This window comes from Triticum aestivum, chromosome 1B (assembly GCF_018294505.1).
Source record: "Triticum aestivum cultivar Chinese Spring chromosome 1B, IWGSC CS RefSeq v2.1, whole genome shotgun sequence".
NCBI lineage: Eukaryota > Viridiplantae > Streptophyta > Magnoliopsida > Poales > Poaceae > Triticum > Triticum aestivum.
In genome coordinates this window covers 577,315,336-577,335,948 of record NC_057795.1, presented here as the reverse complement: position 1 = coordinate 577,335,948, position 20,613 = coordinate 577,315,336, and the positions used below count along the sequence as shown (strand labels likewise).

General features: G+C 45.1%; 1 long non-coding RNA gene across 3 annotated transcripts; it reads left to right on the top strand.

Annotated features, from left to right (window-relative positions):
* The first annotated feature begins 4,646 nt into the window (after positions 1–4,646).
* Positions 4,647–6,253, top strand: LOC123095894 (uncharacterized). Of its 3 annotated transcripts, none has more exons than XR_006446372.1 (3): positions 4,654–5,489; positions 5,598–5,695; positions 5,834–6,253. It is a non-coding gene; the product is annotated as an uncharacterized lncRNA (long non-coding RNA). The 3 variants fall into 3 exon arrangements; XR_006446373.1 differs by having other exon boundaries at positions 4,655–5,489; positions 5,608–5,695; XR_006446371.1 differs by having other exon boundaries at positions 4,647–5,695.
* The last annotated feature ends 14,360 nt before the right edge of the window (positions 6,254–20,613 follow it).

Genomic DNA, 20,613 nt, shown 5'->3' with positions numbered 1-20,613 from the left:
TTTGCATATGCTACATTCAATATTTATAAAATAGTGTATGTAGTGGCATGACTTGTAATGCCTAATCAACTCCCTTGCAAAATACTTAATTGCACTCTCATCGTAATAATACATTTTTCAAACCAATGAATAAGCAACGACTTAACTGGAGCGGCAATTCAAGAATAATGCTAAATTCCATCCGCGGATAAGAAAAGATGCAATTTATACTGCTACCTGGTCTTATTCTTATCATGATAAGTACCTCTATCAAACCCACTAAAAATAAATGTATTGGTGCTCTTTCCAAGCAACACCGAGTCAAACTTGTGTTGAGAGGCGCCTTGAAGGCTTCGACAGTAACACAATTCCTCTAGTGTCAGTTTTATATAAGTTCAGTGTACTTTGCACGTGCAAACAGCTACATAAAAGTTGAGTAAAAGAAATTGTGAACACCAAATTGTAATGGATATAGAAACCGAGCCATGGGTAAAAAACAAAAAAGCATTTTGCTTTCATAGTAGTTCAGTAGCGGGTGATAGAGTAAGCATGATGTATAATTATACTCCAAATACAAAAGACTGGAAATGGATGGAGACCGGGATGGACGTCACAAGAGAAGGCTTAACTTGCATTCTAATTAGGTGATACGCATGTTTGTTTTGTTGAAGTTCAACTGTCTTGCCAGAAGAATGCACAACAAATATTGTCGGATTTACTATAGTAAGAGAACTGAACCTGTGATAGTTACTATCGATACTACCAAACAAGGAAGAAGATAAACATCAGCAACTTGATAAGGGGAGTAATTTGAGGAATTGATGACTCGGCCCCGGCCTTTTTTATGGCTATAAGATGCTTGTTTTGTTGATAGAAGTTTCAGAATCATAATGCAAGGAATATATAATTATCCTGCCCACAAACTGGAAATAACATGCACATCACTTGGTCATTCCGCTAAGTACCTCTCCAGCATCATATCTCTTCATCCAAGCAATAGCACATCATTTCTAGTAACAATCAATGAATCCAAACTACCACATATGATCAGAAAATATAGGTGAATAAGGTATGACTTCATCTTTGATTCCGCTTGGCTCTAGCAGAATTTTTGGTGGTGTCTGATGACATAAAAGTGCAATTTTAGTATCAACTATTTTAATTTTTCTTGCAGCAGTACAATATTGGGATTTTTTTCATGCATTGCCGAAAAAATATCTACAAATATTGCATATTAATCACAATACTTGCATGTAATTTGTCTGCTATGCTCATTTTATTCTGCGATAAGTTGCTATAAAAGCAACATAATTCATTGTCTTGGTAAGCCATCGTAGATATTAGAGAGAAGTAGTCATACCTGTAAAAGAAAAGGCGGATATGGATGAAGTGCGGAATCTGTCAAGGGTGATCTTATCAAGTCGCTCTGAACATGAACGACAAGCCGTCTAACCTGCACCTAATCAGGCACACTAAAGAATAACTAATCAGAACTCTATTCACTGCTTGGACAGACTCACGAGGCTCAAGCAACCAAAACAGAACAAATCAAGCTAACTAGGCGGCCACACCATACAAAGAGAAAACGATCCGTCCCACCAAACGAAGCCTAAGCCAAAGAAAAACCCGCTTCCTGACACGATTGCCTCTTTATCTTTATATAGATAGATTATATCAGCATATAGCTCTCAATCTCTCCATCATCTCCCTTTCAATCTCTCCCATCTCTCTTTCAATCTCTCAGCACCCAGGCAAGCATCAGACACGCACCTGTGCAGCCCCAGCACGGGTGTGCGCCGCTGTAGCTCCCACACAACCGCTGGTCCATCGTGCCGTTTCTTCACACCACCAGCCCACCTCTCACCGCGCTCCCGCCGGGTGCCCGCCGCGGCTCACCACACATCACCCCCAGCCATGGCACCTCCTACGGCGGTCAAGCTTGCCCCTGTCGCCGCATCCCCTCAATTTCTTTGCCTTCGGCTCTCTCGCCTGTGTTTCCCACGAGTACAGAATACTCTAAACCAGTTTTTTTTAAGGGGTAACATACTCTAGACCCACATGTCATTGGGAATGGGTCATACGTGTTGGGAAGGAAGGATAACAACGTGGGCCCACGTCTTCCAAAGCCCACGACTAACCGGGGAGCTTCCTTTCAAGGGGGCTTAGAGTTTGTAGGGATTTTGTCCTAGCCATTTTAACGAAGTTCAAGAAAGTGTTAGGCGTTAATTATGTGTCTGGCCACCTACTTGCGCTTTGCTAGCTTAGGCGTGATTAGACGCAATTAGGCGTTTCGTATACAATTATACAGAGACGGGACAAAGAGTGTTTTGCTGTCTAAAATAGTGCTAGAATGTAAACCGGAGTATAATTATAACCTTGTGCTCTCTCCTACAAACTATGACATAGCAGCACGCCAGCAGCATTAGCACAATTGCACAAGCAATAGAAGCAACAACAGCTACTAGCACTGCTAGCAGTAACTACTAAGCACTAACTAGTAGCAGGCAACAGCTAGCAACAGCGAAACTAACACTGTAGTAGCAAAAAAACAGTAGTACATGTTACAACAGCTAGAGCATAAACAACGGCAGTACATCAATATCTAGGCTCTAGAGAGCATCAACAGCAGCAGTACATCAACATCTAGGCTCTAGAGAGCATCAACAACAGCAGTACATCAACATCTAGACTCTAGAGAGCATCAACAGCAGCAGTTCATCTACATCTAGACTCTAGAGAGCATCAACAGCGCCAACACTTTCAGCCACCAACAGCACCAACGCTTTTCCTGGCGCACAGGGGCAAAGCGAGGCGTTGAGCCAATGCCTTGCGCCCAGGCGCGCCTTCTTGAACTTTGCATTTTAATCTTGTTCATTGTTGCCCCACATTTTTAAATCCTAGATCCGCCACTGGCGCTAGGGTGTATGCCTTTTGCGTCGTTGGGGGTGTTGGCGACGGCGGCCCAGGGCGGTCCTTTTGTTTCCCGTTTGTTTGACATGCGTTGCGCTGCTATGTAGACCTTTCTGCTCGCGCATCGAAACTTTGCTATATGTTCACGGTCTTTTTTTCATATTTTAGAACTCTTGTAAATCATAAATACCTCATTCTTAAGGTCGGGCAATCACCTTCATTCTAAAAAAACATATTGATCTTTAGTAAAGGAGAATAAATAACATTGCTTTGTCCGATTTAAAGAATTTTCGTAGGAATCTACTATTTCTAAATAGTTAATCCTCACTAACTCTAATTTTCTTAACAGGTGGCCTTCCACCTTATCAAGCGTGTCATGTCAGCGTCCACTAACATTATTTTCCAGTCTCATGCAAAAATACATGCATACTCTTTGTTCACACACAGGGCAAGTAGGAAACATTTCTACATTAAAAAAATAGTAGTAGCTTTAGATTTAGATTTCTTCGTGTATAATTCAAGGTGCAAGGATTTGTTTCTACTATAGAAATTCTATAGGAATTTTAACATCCACTCAAACCTATATCCTATATACTTAAGAGATTCATCCCCACTACAAGTATTTATTCGACATGCAAGCTATCCAATTCAGCAATCTGCCATATCAGCAACTTTCAATATGCATGATGCCACATCAAACGTCCCGCTACTGGTGTACAGAAAGGACCGAAGCACAACGTTTTGTTAGGCCAACTCCACCGCATGACCCCAAACGGACGTCTGGTTTGACCGGATTTTGTCCGTTTGGGATAGAAAAACGGACATGCATGTCCGCATGCGGTCGTCCCACCATCGAGGCGCCCACCGCAGCCAATCCAACCCAAAATATGTCCGGATGTATTCTGCTTTAGACATTTCATCGAACACTTTACGGACGGCTGCCGGCGGCGTCGACGAGGAGGACCGGCGCTGTCCGGATTCGCCGCACTCGTGCCCAGGTCGTGCCCCGCCGGCCGCCATCCGCCGCGGCCGCCTCGCCGCAGCCCACGCGCTCGCACACGGCAGCGGCCCATGCACGCGAACACGGCGGCTGGCTAGCTAGCTAGCAAGCAGGCACGCGAATGCGGCGGCTGGCTGGCTAGCTAGCAAGGACGCGAACGCGGTGCCTCACTAGCTAGCATGCCCGTGCTCCCGTCGCTCGCCGCGACGTCCGTGCGGTGCCATGCTTCGGCCGAAGCGCTCCTCGCCTCGCCGCACCTGCCCGCGCCCTCGCCTCGCCGCGTCCTCGCCGCGCCTCCCCGCCTCGCGCTCACCCCGCCTTGCCGCGCCCGCCTCGCCGCCGGCCTCACGCTCGCCCCGCGCACGCCGCCCACCGCCGCGCCCCCTGGTCCAGCCGCCGCGCTCGCCGCCGCGCCCTGCACCGCGCCGCCATCACTTGCGCTCGGCTGCGGCTGCGCGCGCCCGCGGCAGCCCACAGCCGCTCGCCTGCGCCGAGCTACCGCGCTAGCCTGCGCCGAGCTGCCGCGTCCGTTGCGCCCGTCCGCGCCCCAAGCTTGCCGCGCGCGCCGGCGCACTCCTCTCCCGCGGCGGCAGGACCTCAACGACGGCAAGGCAAGGCCGGCCGGCGGGAGTGCCACCGCGCCGTGTGCTCCTCGTCGCCCGCGGGTGCCTCGTGGTGGTGTGTGTGCGTGGTGGGCCAGGGAAAGAAAAAGGAGGAGAGAGAGGGGTGGGTGGGTGGGTGTGTGGGCCACTTTTGTGCCAATGACAGGCGGGCCAGGGTCACATGCAAAAGGACACGCCCGGACGAGGAGGAGACAAAGAGCGTCCGCTCGGGTCCGTTTCAGACGCAAATCCAGCCCAACTTTGCTTCCGGGATGGGGTGAGACGGACCAGAAACGGACACTTTTTACAGATAGGGTAGCACGCTGGGTCGTCTCATTTATCCGTGTAATCTCAAACGGACAGACCCGGACGTTTTGGAGTCGCGCGGTGGAGATGGCCTTACCATCCGTCATCCGTTTCCATCCGTAAATTATGGACTTTTCTGGAATGAAGACGCATCATCTTCTCCACCATCCTCCCACTTTATTTTCTCAATGACGCCCCCTCCTCTTCGTATTCTCCATATAGTTCCACTCACCCAAACAAATAACCCCCTTCATCATCAGCCGTGGCAAAGCTACCATACACATCTCGCTCTGAGCAGTCATGGTGCTGTGCCGCTGCTAGCCCAGCGTTCGTGGGGGGTCGCCGCCTAAGACGTGCATGTTGCTGCCGACCCAGGGCCCTCCGATCACCGTAATTGATTTGAGCCCGCAATCTGTTGCCGATGAATCAATCCCCGCGGACACCGCTGGCCCAATCCTCGTGCCCCGGTGTCGACCATAGCTCCAGGCAAGCCACACGTCTCACTGCTGTCGTCCTCCGCCAACATCTCCTGCACCAAAAGGTCGGTGCTCTCCTTCTCTATCTCCCCAAATCTAAGCGATCTCAGGTTTATTTGGATTGGAACTTTGAAGCTCTGATTTATATGTGGAGGAAGCATCTTTTAGAAGCGAGATCTGTTCTGTTTCCAGCCGCCTCATCCGTGCAACAGTCCGGTCAGTCTTTCTAATCCACAATCCTCTCTAATTCAAGCATTCCCGGCAAGCATGAAACAACCATCTCAGTCCCCTCTTCGTTTTATTTTATTTATTTATTGTTTGAAGGAATAAACAGATGGAACAACGTTGATTTAAAGCGATGGATCGTAGTCATCTCTCTTCGTTTTGTTTTATGTAAGGCGCTGATTGGACGGAATAAAAAGGTGAAACATACTGTTTACTACAGGAAATTCAATCCTGCATCTCTCTCTCATACTTGCACACACCTGTAGTTTAGTATGAATTTTATTGTTTTTTTTGCTTAGCTTTGATTTTTCTTAAGGCATATTCTCTTCCTGTAGGCAGTTATTTTTTTGCCGGGATGCACTTGAAGCTGAATTATGTGCATGCATGGAAGGTTTATCTTTCTCCATCCAGAGAAGTGAGTTACCAGTGCAGATCGACATGGATTCTATAATTGCAGTGAAATTGATCCAGGCTTCAGAGGTTGACAGATCGGTATATTCGTCTATCATCAAGGAGATTAGATATCTTATGTCTCTACGTGAAAATTGTATTACTCATGTAAGTCGTAGCCAAAATAAAGTTAGTGATAGCTTAGCTAAATTTGCTCGTAGTGAGGGTAGAACCATGACTTGGCTAGGTTCTGGTCCTCCTGAGGCTTTGGAACTAGCTGCGATTGATTGTAAGGACTTTGGTGGATGAGTAATACAAATTTCTACCCGCAAAAAAAATATATACTCTTTGGTCATTTTCAGGTATATTGCTGCCCGACAGAACTATTGCACGCACCCGCAAAAAAAAGGGGGCAATACTATTGCACGATGAATGTCATCAGATCGATCTAATACCCGAATAGATGGGCATGTGTGTTTCGGCAGTAGCAGTACTATCCAATCTGAACATCATCTAGCCTGGCAAGCTAGCACTGTGCTGGATTAGGCGTGTTTTGGATTTATCATTCAAAATGGAAGGTTTTGTAAATACTGTTGTGGATATGAGTTGCAGGTTAATCGACTGGCGGCTTCAAGAGGAAGTTTAAAAAGAAATTCTCCAAATATTAAACAAAATCAAATAGAATTTTTTCATATTTGCATATGTTTTACATAATGATATGTTATACTTTTCCTTTCTTAAATTGAAGCTTTTATTAGCTATATTCGAACCATATTACGGTGACGGTGACACAACCTCCAATATGTTCACACAGTGGCCTTATCATTCATGCTTTTGCATAACAACTGCTATACTTCTTTATTTTCTTACAATAATGCTTAAAGAGACTATTATTGCTATTGCCATTGTTATTTCACTTTTTTCTTTTATGCAATTCGTCCGTGCTGAGCTAATAAAAATTTACAAATGTCGCATGGTTTCATAATCTCACTCATGTCTTTAACATATTTCTTTTCTATGCCTGCATATTCCTGCTGCAACGCACACCCTTCAGATATGGAAAAATATAGGCCACAATCAAATAATGTATTCCCTTAATTTCTAAAGGTATACCTTTTATTCCCATAACTTGCTGATGCATTACAATTTACAGGTTATAGCTTCATATCCAATTGCAGTGGAGAATGCAATTCTCATGCATACTCCTCCCCGGAAATTATACTTAACAATCTTCTCTCAGGTTATAGCTTCACTTTAAAAATATAAGAATAACTGTGAATACCACTATTTGATTGTTCTGGTGTTAGTGACAATCCTTGGTGAGAGGATCAAGTATGGACTTTTTTCTGATGAGTCACTCAGTTTAATTGTTCTATGATATGATGGATGGCAGTCACTTGAATAATATGTAGAAAATGAAGTGTATTTGTAGTCCTACTTAATAACCATGACATTTTGTGTACCTTTCGTTACTTTTCCACTCAAAAATTGATCATGGTGGACAATGGAAGCTAATACCAATTTGGGCATATTAGCACGCAAGGCTCACAAAGTAGCATGGATTTCTTTTTTCTCTAATGCATTTCTAATAGATAATCAAATTATATTACCTTGAATTATTATGAGAAAAATCTCATGAAACTATATGTTCCTTTTCATTAAGATGCATTCTAATTAAGCAAGTATGGGGATACTCACTACCGGACTCGCGGTCTATGCCTACGGCCACGGGCCATCGGCATAGGCCCCTAGGCCGTCGGCATAGATCTATGCCGACGGCAGCCGTCGGCATAGAGCCGCCAGTCTAGATTACGTCAGCGTACTCCTGTCAGACCGTCGGCATAATAATGCCATCGGCATAGGAGGGTATGCCGACGGCCCTGGCGCAGCCGTCGGCATAGTTTAGCCGTCGGCGTAGTTTTCCGTCTGACGGCAACGGACGGCGCCGTCAAAACTGCTGGCGGCTCAGGAGGCGACACGTGGCAAAGATATCCCTACGGCAAAGCCGTCGGCATAGGTTAAATCTATGCCGACGGCTTTGCCGTAGGCATAGCCCTGCCACGTGTCGCCTCCTGGTGTAACCTGGTGGCATGGCTATGCCTACGGCAAAGCCGTCGGCATAGATATAAATCTATGCCGACAGCTTGGCCGTAGGCATAGCCCTGCCACGTGTCGCCTCCTGGTGGCTCCTGAGCGTATCTATGCCGACGACTTTACCGTAGGCATAGTTTTTTTTATATTCCCTGTTTTCTCTTTTCCAATTCATTTGACAACATTTCAAAACAGAATAATATGAAATATGACAGTTCATCAACATCATTTAAACATAGTCAAGTTCATCATCTAAAGATCATCACCGGCGAAAGTCCACGAACATAAGAGTAGTGCAAGACATGAAACATCATAAAAGTTGAAACATGAAAGACATGGCACAACGGCCACATACACGGAATCATCATCGACATCAAGCACCACCGAGTCCACCTCCTCCAAAACCACCACCACCACCGAGTCCACCTCCGCCAAAACCACCACCAAGTCCACCTCCGCCAAAACCGCCACCGCCAAGTCCTCCTCCGCCAAAACCGCCACCGCGACCACCATCACTCTGCCAGATCGGAGTGACTGGGGTCGACGGAGCAGGAGTCGAGCCACCGGTCCCCTACATGTTTGAAAGAAGATTCTAACGGTAAATATGACATGATAGTGTTGAATGAACGAGAACTAGTTTGTCATTAGTTAGGCAAATTTACTAACTGGAGTATCACCGCCTAGTGCCAGCCATTCCTCGAACGTGGGAATGTGTGGGGCGTCTCCCGCAGGTGGTGGTGGGGGTCCAACTTGTGGTGGCTCCGTGCGGTTAGTCCAAGACGCCAACATAGCCTAGATGTTAGTTAAACAAGTCCACTTAGAAACAAGCCGTGATCAACAAAGTTAGAAGGAATGAAAGTGCAAATTTGAGCTTGGTTTAAGAGGGCAAAACTAACCGCCATCACTTGACGGCTGTAATCATCGTTTGCCTTCACTCGTTGCAAGTACTCCCTCACCTCAATATGCCTATGCTCGAGAAAGGTCTAATATGCCTACAAAATTGAGGTTGTTTCTAAGTGGGCAGTGATGAAAATAAACTAAGAAAGATAGAGACAAAGAAGATAAGGGGAAGTACTTACAGCACGTTGGCGGACTAAGGGAGGCTGCGAACGCCCCGTACTCTCTAACGGGCTCGGGTTGGTAGCTCGAAGCCGTGTGTACGAGATCGACGGAGTGACCAAGCCATCGAAACACGGATACCGGCCATGGGACTTACCCTGGATGGCCACCACCGCCGTGTCGTCGATCTGAGACTGGGCGACCTCAGGAACGGGAACATCCGGATGCAACTTCTGATAGTTCTGAGTGTAAGACTCCAGGTGTTTCTCGGTGTTGCCGTAGTACTGGCTCTCGCCCTCCTTGCGATCACTCCGCTCGCGGGCCAGCTTCCACGACTCCATGTCTGAGAGCGGCCTCTGCAACTTGTCCTCCTGCAACGTCAAACAGAAGTTAGCCATACATAAGAACATGACGGTAAAGAAGAACCAAAATGCATCTTTCATATAGATATACCTTCATGGCCTTGAAGCCCCAGTGGTTCCTGTTTCCTTGGCCGTGTGTCCCGTCTTTTCCACGGTTAGCCCGGGCCTTGATGCTCTTGGCAACAAACTCTGGATCGTCACCGACCCACCTATCCACCAAACACGCCCATCCGTCATGCCTTCCATAGCACCAACGAGGAACAACCTATGCAAATTTTGGAAGCATGACATGTGAGCACGAAACATATAGTTGACTCCTTGAAACAATGAAAAGTCAGTAATAGTTACCATCATGAACTGCTCCCTGCTCATGGTAATTTTTTGCCTCTGTGCTTGAGTTTTGGTCATCTTTTGTTGCAGGTAGATGTGGTAGTACTGTGAGACGGCAACCCAACGCACCTCGTACTACAACTGACGAGCTTTCTTCTTTGCAGACGCAAGTAAGACCACGTCGGCTCTGGCCTTGTGCTCATCAAGAACTCTATAGAGTTGCTGCAATCATGCATAAACCAGAAGCAAACAAGGCATGATTTGAGTGATTCAATGATAAACTATGAACGAAACTAAAGACAAGTGATTCAAAAGGGAACTTACCCAAAATTTGGTGATCATGGCCTTAGCGGCCGTCTCGTACTCCGCGTTGCTGCAAGCCTCGTAGTGGGCCCAGCTTGTGGCCAAAACACGCAGTTGTGGGTCCCTGTCTAGCCGCGGGCAGAATAGGCCAGGCCAAAACTGCTTCAACAGGACAGTGAGAAGGCCGTTCGGTTTACGGCCCTTTCCGTGAAGGATCCAGTTACTGCAAAAGAATCAAAGGGTTGCCATGTGTACAATAAAAAAATGTTGTCATGTGTTGAAAGTATGATTGAGATGCACTTACTCTGTCCCCGCAGGTTCAATGAGCCACTTGTGCGCCTCGATTGAAGGTGGTGTAGGTACTCCGACATTACCACGCAGCCACCCCTGCGGAGCACCCGGTGGCAAGTCACCCCACAACTCGGGGTCAACCTCCCCTCCACCCTCCTCGCCCTCCTCGGCCTCCTCCTCCTCGGCCTCCTCCTCCTCACCCTCCTCCTCCTCGACATCAGGAATATACTCCTCCTCCTCAGACTCAGAAGCTGCATCAGCATAGGAGGGCATCGAAGAAGACCCTCCTATTTCAGACACGGCCCGGAGTTTTTTGGCCCGGTTGCCTCTCCCCCCACCTCCTCATCCTCTAGGGGCTCTCCCCCCACCCCCTCCTCCTCTAGGGTCTCCTCCCCCGACCCCTCCACCTCCCAGTGAGGTGCCATCCTCGCGTAGTCGGGAGGGAACCTTGTGGGCTCGTCCACTCCGAGTAAGTCCTCCTTTGAGTTTACTAAGGAAACTGGCACCGCTGGACTTGCCCATGATTAGCAAACCTGCATTGAGAAGAGAATAAACAATTAGTAAGGATATAAAAAAACAAGCATACAGGAAAGACATTAATAACAGAAGAGAACATTATTAAAAGAACATACATTTTCTAGAACCCATATGAATCATCACTATTGTAATCTATTTGTCGACCGGTCTCATCATCACTATCCCGCATATCTTCTTCGTTGTCTGACGGAGGTGGAGGCTCTTCCTCATCGTCAGCGTCGGCGTCTTCATTTAACTTTTCAAGCATAATTATGTCTCTTTGATTCACAACTGCCTCACCATCAATCCGGGCACCGTCGTCGTTTGGGTCCAGGTCAACATAACCCAAGTCATCATCCTCCTTGTTTCGGACCACGTCATCATGTTCCTCTTGAAAAAACACTCCCTCATATGTCATGGGCTTTATGTTGTAGTAATCATCATCGTTCGGGTCCGGTAGCTTACCATGTGGCGACACCTTGAACACAACTTCCCAACCCTTTAGGTACTCTTTCTGGCATGGGTAAGGCAGATAATATACTTGTGTGGCATGGGTAGCGGCGATAAAGAGATCAGCTCCGGCATAGACGATTGATGGTTTAACTTCAACTAAACCAATAGAAGGCGTATGTCTCAGACCCTTTTTGTGGTCGAACCATCGGTATTTGAACACAGTGAGACTTAGGTGTTTACGGCCACATTTGAATGTAAGCTCGTATATTTTTCCTACCCTTCCGTAGTAATCTACATTATTATCTCCTTCGGTGAAGACTCCGGTATTTATGGTTTTGGGATCAGGCCGACTGTTCTGGTGCTCCTCTGTATGGAAGCGATACCCATTCACATCATACTTTTGGCATGTCATGACGGTAGGGTCAAAACCCATGGAAACCCATCTCAATTCTTCATCCATTGATTCGTTCAGATCATTTCCCTACAAGTTTAATTGAAATTATAGGGTGCATGAGTTTAATTGGAAGTGTGAAATGGGTAATAGGGAAGTGTGAAATATTACTTTCTCCATGAACCACGCAACGAAAATTTTCCTTCCATCAGCACCCTTTCGGAGAAGAGCAAGTGCCTCCGATTTAGTAGGAGGCAGCATTCCTGTCCATTCTTCCTCAACGAATCGACTACAATAAGAAAAGCGGTATAAGAACTAGGTAAAGTGAACATAACGAATTGACTAAAAGAATGGTGCAAAGGTATTACCTCATCCACTCATCCTCAACTTCTTTGATATTGTGCAAGATATAGAACATGACATCCTCCCACTCATCTCGTGGCATGACATAAGATGTCGAGCATCCAGCCCTGCCACCTTGCCCGGTGAATAGAGGCAACTTGGGTTTATACTTGGGTTCTTCTGTATTGTATCGAGACACCTTATTGTGCAACGTGGGAACATGGTCCGGATAGTAGGCTGTCCTGAGGTCTGCCACCTCCTCTAGGATAACTGCCTCAGCTATGGAAGCTTCAATCTTAGCTTTGTTTCCACATTTCCACATTTCCGTAACTCTTCGGTACTCCGATAAATACCCGAATCACTCAGAACCTTTCCGAACTTCGAATATAATCGTCCAATATATCGATCTTTACGTCTCGACCATTTTGAGACTCCTCGTCATGTCCCCGATCTCATCCGGGACTCCGAACTCCTTCCGTACATCAAAACTCATAAACTCATAATATAACTGTCATCAAAACCTTAAGGGTGCGGACCCTACGGGTTCGAGAACTATGTAGACATGACCTAGAACTATTCTTGGTCAATAACCAATAGCGGAACCTGGATGCCCATATTGGCTCCTACATATTCTACAAAGATCTTTATCGGTCAAACCGCATAACAACATACTTTGTTCCCTTTGTCATCGGTATGTTACTTGCCCGAGATTTGATCGTCGGTATCCAATACCTAGTTCAATCTCGTTACCGGCAAGTCTCTTTACTCGTTACGTAATGCATCATCGCGTAACCAACTCATTGATCACATTGCTTGCAAGGCTTATAGTGATGTGCATTACCGAGAGGGCCCAGAGATACCTCTCCGACAATCGGAGTGACAAAACCTAATCTCGAAATACGCCAACTCAACATGTACCTTCGGAGACACCTGTAGTACTCCTTTATAATCACCCAGTTACGTTGTGACGTTTGGTAGTACCCAAAGTGTTCCTCCAGTAAACGGGAGTTGCATAATCTCATAGTTACAGGAACATGTATAAGTCATGAAGAAAGCAATAGCAGCATACTAAACGATCAAGTGCTAGGCTAACGGAATGGGTCAAGTCAATCACATCATTCTCCTAATGATGTGATCCCGTTAATCAAATGACAACTCTTTTGTCCATGGCTAGGAAACTTAACCATCTTTGATTCACGAGCTAGTCAAGTAGAGGCATACTAGTGACACTATGTTTGTTTATGTATTCACATATGTATCATGTTTCCGGTTAATACAATTCTAGCATGAATAATAAACATTTATCATGAAATAAGGAAATAAATAATAACTTTATTATTGCCTCTAGGGCATATTTCCTTCAGTCTCCCACTTGCACTAGAGTCAATAATCTAGTTCACATCAGCATATGATTCAACACCAATATTCACATCTGTATGTGATTAATACCCATAGTTCACATCGTCATGTGATCAACACCCAAAGTGTTTACTAGAGTCAATAATCTAGTTCACATTGCTATGTGATTAACACCCAAAAGAGTACTAAGATATGATCATGTTTTGCTCGTGAGAGAAATTTAGTCAACGGGTCTGTTACATACAGAGCCGTATGTATTTTGCGAATATTCTTATGTCTTCAATACTCTGCACGGAGCTACTCTAGCTAATTGCTCCCACTTTCAATATGTATCCAGATTGAGACTTAGAGTCATCTGGATCAGTGTAAAAGTTTGCACCGATGTAACTTTTACAATGAACTCTTTTATCACCTTCATAACCGAGAAACATCTCCTTAGTCCTCACTAAGGATATTCTTGACCGCTGTCTAGTGATCTACTCTTAGATCAAAATTGTATTCCTTTGCCAAACTCAGAGCAAGGTATACAATAGGTCTAGTACACAACATAGCATACTTTATAGAACCTATGACTGAGGCATAGGGAATGACTGTTCATTCTTTTCTATTTTCTGCCATGGTCGGGTTTTGAGTCTTACTCAACTTCACACCTTGCAACACAGGCAAGAACTCTTTCTTTGACTGTTCCATTTTGAACTACTTCAAAATCTTGTCAAGGTATGTACTCATTGAAAAATCTTATCAAGCGTCTTGATCTATCTCTATAGATCTTGATGCTCAATGTGTAAGCAGCTTCACCAAGGTCTTTCTTTGAAAAACTCCTTTCAAACACTCCTTTATGCTTTGCAGAATAATTATACATTATTTCCGATCAACAATATGGCATTCACATATACTTATCAGAAATGCTGTAGTGCTCCCACTCACTTTATTGTAAATACAGGCTTCTTCAAAAGTCTGTATAAAACCATATGCTTTGATCAACTCATCAAAGCGTATATTCCAACTCCGAGATGCTTGCACCAGTCCATAGATGGATCGCTGGAGCTTGCACACTTTGTTAGCATCTTTAGGATTGAAAAAAACTTTCTGGTTGCATCATATACAACTCTTCTTTAATAAATCCATTAAGGAATGCAGTTTTGACATCCATTTGCCAGATTTCATAAAGTGTGGCAATTGCTAACATGATTCAGACAGACTTAAGCTTCGATACGAGTGAGAAAATCTCATCGTATTCAACACCTTGAACTTGTTGAAAACCTTTCGCAACAAGTCGAGCTTAGTAGATAGTAACACTACTATCAGTGTCCGTCTTCCTCTTGAAGATCCATTTATTTAACATGGCTTGCTGATCATCGAGCAAGTCAATCAAAGTCCATACTTTGTTCTCATACATGGATCATATCTCAGATTTTATGGCCTCAAGCCATTTCGTGGAATCTGGGCTCATCATCGCTTCCTCATAGTTCGTAGGTTCATCATGGTCTAGTAACATGACTTCCAGAACAGGATTACCGTACCACTCTGGTGCGGATCTTACTCTGGAAGACCTACGAGGTTCTGTAGTAACTTAATCTGAAGTTTCATGATCATCATCATTAACTTCCTCACTAATTGGTGTAGTAGTCACAAGAACAGATTTCTGTGATGAACTACTTTCAAATAAGGGAGCAGGTACAGTTACCTCATCAAGTTCTACTTTCCTCCCACTCACTTCTTTCGAGAGAAACTCCTTCTCTAGAAAGGATCCATTCTAAGCAACGAATGTTTTGCCTTTGGATTTGTGATAGAAGGAGTACCCAACAGTTTCCTTTTGGGTATTCTATGAAGACGCACTTCTCTGATTTGGGTTCGAGCTTATCAGGTTGAAACTTTTTCATATAAGCATCGCAACTCCAAACTTTAAGAAACGTCAACTTTGGTTTCTTGCCAAACCACAGTTCATAAGGCGTCGTCTCAACGGATTTTGATGGTGCCCAATTTAAAGTGAATGCAGCTGTCTCTAATACATAACCCTAAAACGATAGCGGTAAATCGGTAAGAGACATCATAGATCGCACCATATCCAATAAAGTGCGGTTACGATGTTCAGACACACCATAACGTTGTGGTGTTCCAGGTGGCGTGAGCTATGAAACTATTCCACATTGTTTTAATTAAGGACCAAACTCGTAACTCAAATATTTGTCTCCGCGATCAGATCGCAGAAACTTTATTTTCTTGTTACGATGATTTTTCCACTTCACTCTGAAATTCTTTGAACCTTTCAACTATTTCAGACTTATGTTTCATCAAGTAGATATACCCATATCTGCTCAAATCATCTTGTGAAGGTCAGAAAATAATGATATTTGCCACGAGCATCAACACTCATTGGATCGCATACATCGGTATGTATTATTTCCAATAAGTCAGTAGCTCATTCCATTGTTCCGGAGAACGGAGTTCTAGTCACCTTGCCCAATAGGCACGGTTCGCAAGCATCAAATGATTCATAACCAAGTGATTTCGAAAATCCATCTTTATGGAGTTTCTTCATGCGCTTTACACCGATATGACCCAAACGGCAGTGCCACAAATAAGTTGCACTATCATTGTTAACTTTGCATCTTTTTGGCTTCAATATTATGAATATGTGTATTACTACGATCGAGATCCAACAAACCATTTTCGTTGGTGTGTATGACCATAGAAGGTTCTATTCATGTAAACAGAACAACAATTATTCTCTAACTTAAATGAATAACCGTACTGCAATAAACATGATCAAATCATATTCATGCTCAACGCAAACACCAAATAACACTTATTTAGGTTCAACACTAATCCCGGAAGTATAGGGAGTGTGCGATGATGATCATATCAATCTTGGAACCACTTCCAACATACATCGTCACTTCACCCTTAACTAGTCTCTGTTTATTCTGCAATCCCGTTTCGAGTTACTAATCTTAGCAACTGAACTAGTATCAAATACTAAGGGGTTTCTATAAACACTAGTAAAGTACACATCAATATCAAATATACTTATGTTCACTTTGCCATCCTTCTTATCCGCCAATCACTTGGGGTAGTTCCGCTTCCAGTGACCAGTCCCTTTGCAGTAGAAGCACTTAGTCTCAGGCTTAGGACCAGATTTGGGCTTCTTCACTTGAGCAGCAACTTGCTTGCCATTCTTCTTGAAGTTCCCTTTCTTCCCTTTGCCCTTTTCTTGAAACTAGTGGTCTTGTCAACCATCAACACTTGATGTTTTTATTGATTTCTACCTTCGTCGATTTCAGCATCACGAAGAGCTTGGGAATCGTTTCCGTTCTCCCTTGCATATTATAGTTCATCACAAAGTTCTACTAACTTGGTGATGGTGACTAGAGAATTCTGTCAATCACTATCTTATCTGGAAGATTAACTCCCACTTGATTCAAGCGATTGAAGTACTCAGACAATCTGAGCACATGCTCACTAGTTGAGCGATTCTCCTCCATCTTTTAGCAATAGAACTTGTTGGAGACTTCATTTCTCTCAACTCGGGTATTTGCTTGAAATATTAACTTCAACTCCTGGAACATCTCATATGGTCCATGACATTCAAAACGTCTTTGAAGTCCCGATTCTAAGCCGTTAAGCATGGTGCACAAAACTATCAAGTAGTCATCATATTGAGCTAGCCAAACGTTCATAACGTCTGCATTTGCTCCTGCAATAGGTCTGTCACCTAGCAGTACATTAAGGACATAATTCTTCTGTGCAGCAATGAGGATAAACCTCAGATCACGGATCCAATCCGCATCATTGCTACTAACATCTTTCAACACAATATTCTCTAGGAACATATCAAAATAAACATATGAAAGCAACAACGCAAGCTATTGATCTACAACATAATTTGCAAAATTCTACCAGGACTAAGTTCATGATAAATTTAAGTTCAATTAATCATATTACTTAAGAACTCCCACTTAGATAGACATCTCTCTAGTCATCTAAGTGATCACGTGATCCAAATCAACTAAACCATGTCTGATCATCACGTGAGATGGAGTAGTTTCAATGGTGAACATCACTATGTTGATCATATCTACTATATGATTCACGTTCGACCTTTCGGTCTCCGTGTTCCGAGGCCATATCTGTATATGCTAGGCTCGTCAAGTATGACCTGAGTATTCCGCGTGTGCAACTGTTTTGCACCCGTTGTATTTGAACGTAGAGCCTATCACACCCGATCATCACGTGGTGTCTCAGCACGAAGAACTTTCGCAACGGTGCATACTCAGGAAGAACACTTCTTGATAATTAGTGAGAGATCATCTTATAATGCTACCGTCAAACAAAACAGAATAAGATGTATAACAGATAAACAACATATGTAATCAAAATATGTGACATGATATGGCCATGATCATCTTGCGCCTTTGATCTCCATCTCCAAAGTACTGTCATGATCTCTATCGTTACCTGCACGACACCATGATCTTTATCATCTTGATCTATATCAATGTGTCGTTACATGGTCGTCTCGCCAACTATTGCTCTTGCAACTATTGCTATCGCATAGCGATAAAGTAAAGCAATTATTTGGCACTTGCATCTTATGCAACAAAGAGACAACCATAGGGCTTCTGCCAGTTGCCGATAACTTCAACAAAACATGATCATCTCATACAACAACTTATATCTCATCACGTCTTGACCATATCACATCACAACATGCCCTGCAAAAACAAGTTAGACGTCCTCTACTTTGTTGTTGCAAGTTTTACGTGGCTGCTACAGGCTGAGCAAGAACCGTTCTTACCTACGCATCAAAACCACAACGATAGTTCGTCAAGTTGGTGTTGTTTTAACCTTCACAAGGACCGGGCGTAGCCACACTCGATTCAGCTAAAGTGAGAGAGACAGACACCCGCCAGCCACCTTTAAGCACAAGTGCTCGTAACGGTGAAACCTGTCTCGCGTAAGCGTACGCGTAATGTCGGTCCGGGCCGCTTCATCTCACAATACCGCCGAACCAAAGTATGACATGCTGGTAAGCAGTATGACTTGTATCGCCCACAACTCACTTGTGTTCTACTCGCGCATATAACATCAACGCATAAAACCTGGCTCGGATGCCATTGTTGGAGAATGTAGTAATTTCAAAAAAAATTCCTACGCACACGCAAGATCATGGTGATGCATAGCAACGAGAGGGGAGAGTGTTCGTCCATGTACCCTCGTAGACCGTAAGCGGAAGCGTTATGACAACGCGGTTGATGTAGTCGTACGTCTTCACGATCCGACCGATCCAAGCACCGAACGTACGGCACCTCCGAGTTCAGCACACGTTCAGCTCGATGACGATCCCCGGGCTCCGATCCAGCAAAGCTTCGGGGATGAGTTCCGTCAGCACGACGGCGTGGTGACGATGATGATGTTCTACCGGTGCAGGGCTTCGCCTAAACTCCGCGACGATATGACCAAGGTGGAATATGGTGGAGGGGGGCACCGCACACGGCTAAGGAACGGTCCGTAGATCAACTTGTGTGTCATGGGGTGCCCCCTGCCCCCGTATATAAAGGAGCAAGGGGAGGGCCGGCCAAGGAGGAGGAGGCGCGCCCAAGGGGGAGTCCTACTCCCACCGGGAGTAGGACTCCTCCTTTCCTAGTAGGAGTAGGAGAGAAGGAAGGGGAAGAGAGAAGGGAAGGAAGGAGGGGGTGCGGCCCCTCCCCCTAGTCCAATTCGGACTAGGCCTTGGGGGGGCGCGCGGCCTGCCCTAGGCAGCCCCTCTCTCTTTCCCGTATGGCCCAATAAGGCCCAATACTTCTCCCCGGCGAATTCCCGTAACTCTCCGGTACTCCGATAAATACCCGAATCACTCGGAACCTTTCTGAACTCCGAATATAGTCGTCCAATATATCGATCTTTACGTCTCGACTATTTCGAGACTCCTCGTCATGTCCCCGATCTCATCCGGGACTCCGAACTCCTTCGGTACATCAAAACTCATAAACTCATAATATAACTGTCATCAAAACCTTAAGCGTGCGGACCCTACGGGTTCGAGAACTATGTAGACATGACCTAGAACTATTCTTGGTCAATAACCAATAGCGGAACCTGGATGCCCATATTGGCTCCTACATATTCTACGAAGATCTTTATCGGTCAAACCGCATAACAACATACTTTGTTCCCTTTGTCGTCGGTATGGTACTTGCCCGAGATTTGATCGTCGGTATCCAATACCTAGTTCAATCTCGTTACCGGCAAGTCTCTTTACTCGTTACGTAATGCATCATCGCGTAACCAACTCATTGGTCACATTGCTTGCAAGGCTTATAGTGATGTGCATTACCGAGAGGGCCCAGAGATACCTCTCCGACAATCGAAGTGACAAAACCTAATCTCGAAATACGCCAACTCAACATGTACCTTCGGAGACACCTGTAGTACTCCTTTATAATCACCCAGTTACGTTGTGACGTTTGGTAGTACCCAAAGTGTTCCTCCGGTAAACGAGAGTTGCATAATCTCATAGTTACAGGAACATGTATAAGTCATGAAGAAAGCAATAGCAGCATACTAAACGATCAAGTGCTAGGCTAACGGAATGGGTCAAGTTAATGACATCATTCTCCTAATGATGTGATCCCGTTAATCAAATGACAACTCTTTTGTCCATGGCTAGGAAACTTAACCATCTTTGATTCACGAGCTAGTCAAGTAGAGGCATACTAGTGACACTATGTTTGTTTATGTATTCACACATGTATCATGTTTCCGGTTAATACAATTTTAGCATGAATAATAAACATTTATCATGAAATAAGAAAATAAATAATAACTTTATTATTGCCTCTAGGGCATATTTCCTTCAATCTAGCCCTTTGACTTCCCACGGACGGGCTTTGACCAGTGGACCTCTCCACCCGGTTGTGTCGGGTCGGCCCAGAGGGACACCGGGGAGCAACATCCGGGCCAAACCCACAGCTAAATCCACTCTGTAGACCCGACGCATCCGTTCCCCCCCTCCAGGTGCCGGCGGTGGCGCCGTCCGTGACGGGGGCCACGCACCGGAGATGCGTGCCGCCTCTTCGGACATGCCACAACACCACCCCGCATGTATGAGGGCCTGGTACGACGCTCCGGTGGCATTGCTACCCCCAGGGCCCCCGTCCCGCCTAACCCTGGAGCGGTTGACTACAGGATCTAACCCTTTGACTTTGCACGGACGGGCTTTGACCAG